The sequence below is a fragment of the Solanum stenotomum genome, chromosome 4 (genome assembly GCF_019186545.1).
Source record: "Solanum stenotomum isolate F172 chromosome 4, ASM1918654v1, whole genome shotgun sequence".
NCBI lineage: Eukaryota > Viridiplantae > Streptophyta > Magnoliopsida > Solanales > Solanaceae > Solanum > Solanum stenotomum.
The window spans coordinates 61,589,454-61,597,228 of NC_064285.1; positions in this window are offsets into that span (position 1 = coordinate 61,589,454).

Consider the following 7,775-nt stretch of genomic DNA (forward strand, 5'->3'; position numbering starts at 1 on the left):
ATATATATATATATATATATATATATATATATATATATATATATATATATATATATATATTGAGTTCAGTTAAGTTATTCTTGAGTCGTACAGGGCCAATACAAGTGTTCTCTTGTATTCCTTTCAAGCTTAAGTCATGGTTTAGCTTTCCAGCTCGCATACTCGTACATTCCATGTATTGATGTCAGTTGGCCTGCATCTTATTATGATACAGATACAAGTACCCCGATCAGCATCCTGCACGTCGTTGATCCAACTGAGCACTCCAGAGTCTGTGGTGAGCCTCCTTGCATTCCACAGGACTCAATTATTTTGTGTACTTAGTTTTGTTCTATTAGGATGTTGCGGGGTCTGTCCTCTCAGTATATTAGAGGCTTCATAGACAGTCAGTCAGTTAGTTTTGAGTCTCTCATCTATGTATATATGTAAATATCTCTTTTGAGATTCGAGATGCCCTTGTGGCCAGATTTTTATAAGTTAAGTTGTTGTGTAAACTCGCATTGCATTAAGTTATTCTGTTGAGTTAGGTTTCCGCTGAGTTAAGTAAGCCAGACCAAGGGTTCGCTTGGGGCCAGAATGGTCTCCAAGTGCCGGTCCCGCCCACGATGTAGACTCGGGGCGTGACAGGATCATCATCTGAAAATATGACATTTTGATTGTCTGGTAGATGAAAAGATAACCTTTCTACAGAAGGTTCTCTATGGTGGATTGAGAATTTGAAAATTCTTCAAGCTGCTTCACAGGATGATATATAGCGACAATCACAATACATTTTTATTTCATCAACAACTATTGAATCTGAAGAATTAACACTATCGCAAAAAGCTGCCATGACTCGATCATGATCTTTATTAACATACTTAAATAAGTATTTAATCGATCTTGATTGATTGCACAATTCAACATTAATATGTGCCCCATATTTCACTAGTAAAAATTTATTATGTGGTACAACATATCGATTATCTAAATCAATACCTGATCTCTGTGTAGATCTACCATCATCTCTTCTTCGATATAATGGATATCCTTCTTCATCAAGTGAGGTAGATGGTAAAAACTTTTTGGCATGAAGTTTGTAACAACCACATAATAATCCGGATCAAGTAATTTATCAGGCAATTCAGCTAAAATAATCGCATCAATGTCTCCAACATTTGGAAATTTATCATAGAGAAAAAGTAAGATATGTGCATGAGGCAATCCACGCTTTTGAAATTCAATAGTGTAAATCACTATATGAAGAGAAAAACAAAATATTATTTGTAATTTATGATTTTATTTAAATAAAACAAATTTTATTAACTTTAAAATGTAATATAATAAAATAAAGAAAAATAAAGTTCATACCCGCTTTTACTTCTCCAAAAACTTTATTGTCTCTTAAATCTTTTATCAAATGATCTAATTTGATTTTAAATACTCTTGTTATAATGTCTGACTGATCTTCTGGATGCAATCCCCTATTATGCACAAATCTATTAATTTCAGGCCATTTGGGATTGCGTGTAAATGTAATGAATAAATCAGGATATCCAGCCCATTTACATATTGCCATTGCATCTTGATAATTTTGCAACATGTAACGTGTTCCACCAATGAAAGTAGAAGACAGTATAATTCTTTGTCCTTGAGAAGATGGTTCTGTGTCTCCATGCAAAACTGCTTCTTGTAATCCTTTATATAAATGTGTTCTCAAATTTCTTTGATTTAGTCTATAAAACAATAAACGAGAAGATTCCATCATTGTATATCCATCAACCAAGAATTGTTGAAATAATCTTTTACCAGAAACAATTGTAGGTACTTCATTCTTCCTTTCTTGAATTTTATATGCAAAATATTCGCAAGAACTAACACGTTTTCTTCCCTCACTTGATTCATCAATTCTATTTAAAGCAATATCTTCTCTATAACCATTTTCCCCATAAGGTAGTAGTAATGGATATTGCAAACCTAAATATGCTTCATTAAGCTCATTTGTTCTCTGAAGTTGTCCATTTTGACTTTCGATTATTATATCTCTGTCAGTATTTGTTGGTTCAAAATCGCCAACAACCAAAGCTGCTACCTCTGAAACTGATGGCAATTTATATCTTCTTCCATCTGATCCTCTTCTTCCGATAAGTCTTAGTTTAACATTTGTACTTTGTTCAGCTTGAAATCTATCTCTAACCATACGAAAACTCTTTGCAAGAACATTATGCTTATCAAGCATTTCCTTCAGTTCGGTGACAATTTGAGCATGGATTTGATTGTTGCTTTCACCGCTACTACAAAGTGAATAGTAATATGTTGATAATAGTGATTAATTACTATAGTTATAATTAATCTTATATAAAGCATAAATAAAATAAGTACACATCTGATAACATTTATTCTATTTGTTACCTCATTTTCTGTATCATAAATATATAGTTGTGCAAATTTTGGAGTAGATCCCTCATTAGGCAATAAACTTCCAATTTTATGATAATTCTATCCAGATAAATCTAAAAGTTCTTGGCCCCTTTGTTTGATTGACAGATGCATCAATTTTTCCTCCCATTGATGTAAAAGAAAACATGGAATTATAAGTTTGGATATTCTCTCTGAAATGGTTACTTTTTTCACCTATAATAAATTATAGAAATGTAAAGTTGATAAACAAAATTATTGACGTGTATTTATATTTGTATTAAATAAATTAATTTACATGATCCAAATAACAATTCCTTCAACACAGTAGGAGGATCCTTTGGATTGGGAAGCTTTATTTTCCCATGACCACAACACAAAGTGAAAACAGGTCTTTTTTTTTTACACTTCTTATCAATTCTTTCCGCATACCAAAAGTAAGCGCAACAATATTGACATTCATAAATTGGATCTCCTATATCCCAATAGTCTAATAATTTTTTTTTGTTTTTTTTAAAAAATACGGTAGAAACAAAGTAATTTGTTTAAACAAAGCAAAGGTTAGAGATAGTAATCTATAAAAATTACCTTCATTGTATAGTTTTCCACTACCAAACTCATCTGCTGCCAACATAGCTACATCTTCATTTTCATCATGAGTTAGATAATTTGATATTCTGTTATATGTTACAAGTAATATAGAATTTGAATATATTGCAGATGCTTATTGAATATTGTTATGTTCTTTTAGTGATATACCTTTGAAAAATGCCATTTTCCGTTGTTAACATGTCACGACCCAAGCCTACACCCTGGACGTGGCCGGCACTCGAAGACCATTGCTGGTCCCCAAGCGAACCCTCATCCTGGCTGACTACAAGCGGAAAACTGATTCAAGCATACAAAGCTTAAAAACTGAAATAAAAGTTCATAAAACTTAAATACAAACTTTAAGTCCAAAGAAAACTCTGTATAATAAAATATATACAACTCGCCATAAAAAGGCAACTTTAGTCTTTAANTTTACTCCGCTTATTGAAAGCCGAACAAAGCTGTTCGAGCGATTAACTGCGGCAGGGTATATTCATCCAGTGGGTCCTAAGCCGGTTGACACTAGCTCAAAGTTTTACAGACCTGATCAGAGGTGCGCGTATCACTCCAACAGTGTTGGACATGATACCGAGGACTGTATCAACCTGAAACATAAAATCCAAGACCTGATCGATCAGAACGTGGTCTCTCTTCAGACGGTCGCGCCCAATGTCAACAGTAATCCTTTGCCAAATCATGGGGGTGCCACTATCAATATGATAGAGACAGATGACGATTGGTGCGTGACAAAGGCAATAGTCTCGGTTATTCCTGATGAACTAGAAAAGGCTGTAGCCTCATTGAGCATTAGAGAGAAGAAAAAGTTTGTGATTCTGACGCCCGAGAAGGCTGTTGCCTTGGTGCCACGAGAAACTCTTGCTCGACCAAAGTTTGTGATTGAAACAGCTGTTACCCAGGGTATGACCAGATCCGGCAGGTGCTACACACCAGAAGAGTTGGTTCAAGGAGGGCAGAAGAAGGACCAGGCAAAAAGGCCGATAAGTGAAGCCGAAGCTGAGGAGTTCTGGAGAAAAATGCAGCCGAAAGATTATTCGATTGTGAAGCATCTAGAGAAGACGCCGGCTCAGATTTCTGTGTGGGCTTTATTAATGAGTTCACAGTTGCATAGACAGGCTTTGATGAAAGCTTTGGATGACACTTATGTTCCTGTGGGTACTAACAGCGACAATCTAGCAGCCATGATACACCAGGTCATTCGGGGACATCGAATCAGCTTTTGTGACAAAGAGCTGCCCTTTGAAGGGAGGATGCACAACAAAGCTTTGCACGTCACCATCAAGTGTCGGGAAAAAGTTATAAATCGTGTTTTGGTCGACGATGGATCCGGTCTTAACATATGTCCGCTTTCGACTCTTAAGCAACTGAAATACGACTTGGGAAAGGTTCAACAAAACCAGGTCAATGTGAGAGCTTTTGATGGAGTGCAAAGAGACACGATAGGGGCAGTAAATTTGGATATTCAGGTGGGTCCTGCAGAGTTTAATATGGAGTTCCAGGTGTTGGATATATCAACACTAGTTATAACCTACTTCTGGGTAGACCGTTTATCCATATGGCCGGATGTGTGCCGTCTACCCTTCACCAACTGTTAAAATTTGTTTGGAAGGACCAGGAATTGGTCATTTATGGTGAAGGGAGTCATTCCGATGGGTATGCGCCGGTCGTTCACGAGGTTTCTCGAGGTTGTGATTTCTACACGGTGGAGCTGGTAAATGCCACCGATGATGACTTGGCTCCACAGCCTCCTATGCCTGCCGTGTACAAAACGATTACTACTGTCATGCTCCAGAATGGTTTCGAACCAGGTTTCGGGTTGGGGAAACATTTCCAAGGAATTGTTGAGCCTATCCAAATCCCCGCCAAAGGAGCAAAGTTTGGTTTGGGATATATCCCAACAGATGATGAAGCAGAGATGAAGAATAAGAGTATTGATCAAGCATTGGCCAGACCAATTCCTCAGCTATACCAGTCATTTCCGGTACGAGAAAATGTCAACGATGGTGGTCTCGGGGAAGGAATCTGTGGCCTTTTCGAGGAGATTGATGCGGTCATCGAGGAAGAGGCTGGGACATCAGGCATCCGAGACGCAAAACCTGAGGAGCAATTGCAAAACTGGACTTCCACACCACTCCTGATTTCCCGCTCATTTGGGTAGAAAGGACATGTGTTTTTGTTTATTTTTAAATTCGGTGGTAGTCCGGAAGAGGCCCGAGACCCACCCTTTATGCAATTGTTATTTGTTTGAAGTTTTTAAATTCCCTTGTGATGTTTAAAAAAGGCAAAATAGCTCTCGGCCATGACTAAAGTTTGTGCTTGTCTTTCAATCTAAATGAAAAGCCTCTTTTATTGAAAATTTGTTTATTTATCTATTTATATTTTACTTTCCTAACTTTGTTCGTTTATGATTTCAGTAATATTAATTTAAAACCTGCCAATGTCATGTCATGTCATGAACCAAGTGAACGAAATGAAGCAGGTGATGACAAATATGAGGAATGCGATGAAGACAATGAGATACCCGAACATGTTGCGGATGAATTTCGACAGTTCGAGAATCAACACAAGCCGAATTTAGAGGAAACCGAGACTGTGAATCTCGGAGATGAGGAATTTGTTAAAGAAGTAAGAATCAGTATCCATCTGACTGAAACTCAAAGAAGAGACCTGGTCCATTTGCTCAGAGAGTATATTGATGTGTTTGCCTGGTCTTATAGAGATATGCCAGGATTGAGTACGAATATGGTGTCCCACAAGTTGCCAATCAATCCAGATTTCAGTCCAGTAAAACAAAAGACTCGGAAGTTTAAGCCTGAGTTGAGTTTAAAGATCAAAGAGGAGATTACAAAGCAGATCGAGTCCCAAGTAGTGGAAGTGACGCAGTACCCTACTTGGTTAGCTAATGTTGTTCCGGTTGCCAAGAAAGATAGAAAGATTAGAATTTGTGTCGACTATAGAGATCTCAACAAAGCTAGCCCGAAAGATAATTTTCCATTGCCAAACATTCACATCCTCATTGATAACTGTGCTAAGCATGAGATGCAGTCATTCGTGGATTGTTATGCGGGTTATCACCAGATCCTGATGGACAAAGAAGATGTAGAAAAGACAGCTTTCATCACACCTTGGGGTGTATATCATTATCGGGTTATGCCATTTGGTCTCAAAAATGCCGGTGCTACTTACATGAGGGCTATGACGACCATTTTTCACGATATGATTCACAAGGAGATCGAGGTGTATGTAGATGATGTCATTATCAAGTCCCGCGAGAGTTCGGATCAGTTGACTCACTTGAGGAAATTCTTTGATCGTCTACGCCGATATAATTTGAAGTTAAATCCCGCCAAATGTGCTTTTGGAGTGCCGGCTGGCAAGTTGTTGGGATTTATAGTTAGCAGGAGGGGAATTGAGCTTGACCCTTCCAAGATCAAGGCGATCCAAGAATTGCCTCCTCCAAAGACAAAGAAGGAGGTGATGAGTTTTCTAGAAAGGTTGAACTACATCAGCCGATTCATAGCTCAATCCACCGTAGTGTGTGAGCCCATCTTTAAGTTACTAAAAAAAGATGCCTCGACCAAGTGGACCGGAGAATGCCAAACCGCTTTTGATGCCATCAAGAACTATTTGTCCAATCCACCGGTGTTGGTCCCTCCGCGAGAAGGAAGTCCGTTATTGCTATATTTATCTGTCTCAAATAACGCATTGGGATGCGTGCTTGGTCAACATGACGAAACTGGGAAGAAAGAGCGAGCCATTTATTACTTGAGCAAAAAGTTCACTCCATATGAGGCTCGTTACACTCTTTTGGAGAGAACATGTTGTGCTTTAACTTGGATCGCTCAAAAGTTGAGACATTATTTGTCTTCTTATACCACGTACCTTATATCCAGAATGGATCCATTAAAGTATATTTTCCAGAAAGCAATGCCGACTGGGAAATTGGCTAAATGGAAAATGCTTTTGAATGAGTTCGACATTGTGTATGTGACACAAAAGGCGATAAAAGCACAAGCCTTAGCTGATCATCTCGCAGAAAATCCAGTTGATAAAGAGTATGAACCACTCAAGACTTATTTTCCCGATGAAAAAGTTGCATTCGTGGGTGAAGATATTTCTGAAGCGTACCCAGGTTGGAGAGTGTTCTTTGATGGAGCGGCAAATCACCAAGGAAAAGGTATTGGAGCAGTCTTAGTATCAGAATCCGGTCAACACTATCCTATGGCAGCTAAACTCCGATTTAATTGCACAAACAACATGGCTGAGTATGAAGCTTGCATCCTCGGTTTAAAGATGGCAATCGACATGAACGTTCATGAGCTTCTAGTTATTGGAGACTCAGACTTACTGATTCATCAAGTTCAAGGAGAGTGGGCCGTGAAGAATCCAAAAATCACACCGTATGTGCAGTACATACAGAAGTTGTGCAAAAGATTTCGCAAGATTGAGTTTAGACATACTCCCAGAGCACAAAATGAGTTGGCCGATGCTCTTGCCACCATTGCCTCGATGATCAAACATCCAGATACAAGTTATATTGATCCAGTAGATATAGAGGTAAAAGAACAGCCTGTTCATTGTTCACATGTTGAAGCGGAACCAGATGGTTTGCCTTGGTATTTTGACATCAAGAAGTATTTAGAAGATGGGACTTATCCTGAGAATGCAACGTTCAACCAGAAGAAATCGATACGCCGTATGGCCCTCAATTTCTTTGCAAGTGGGGAAATCCTCTACAGGAGGACTCCAGATTTAGGTCTTCTCAGATG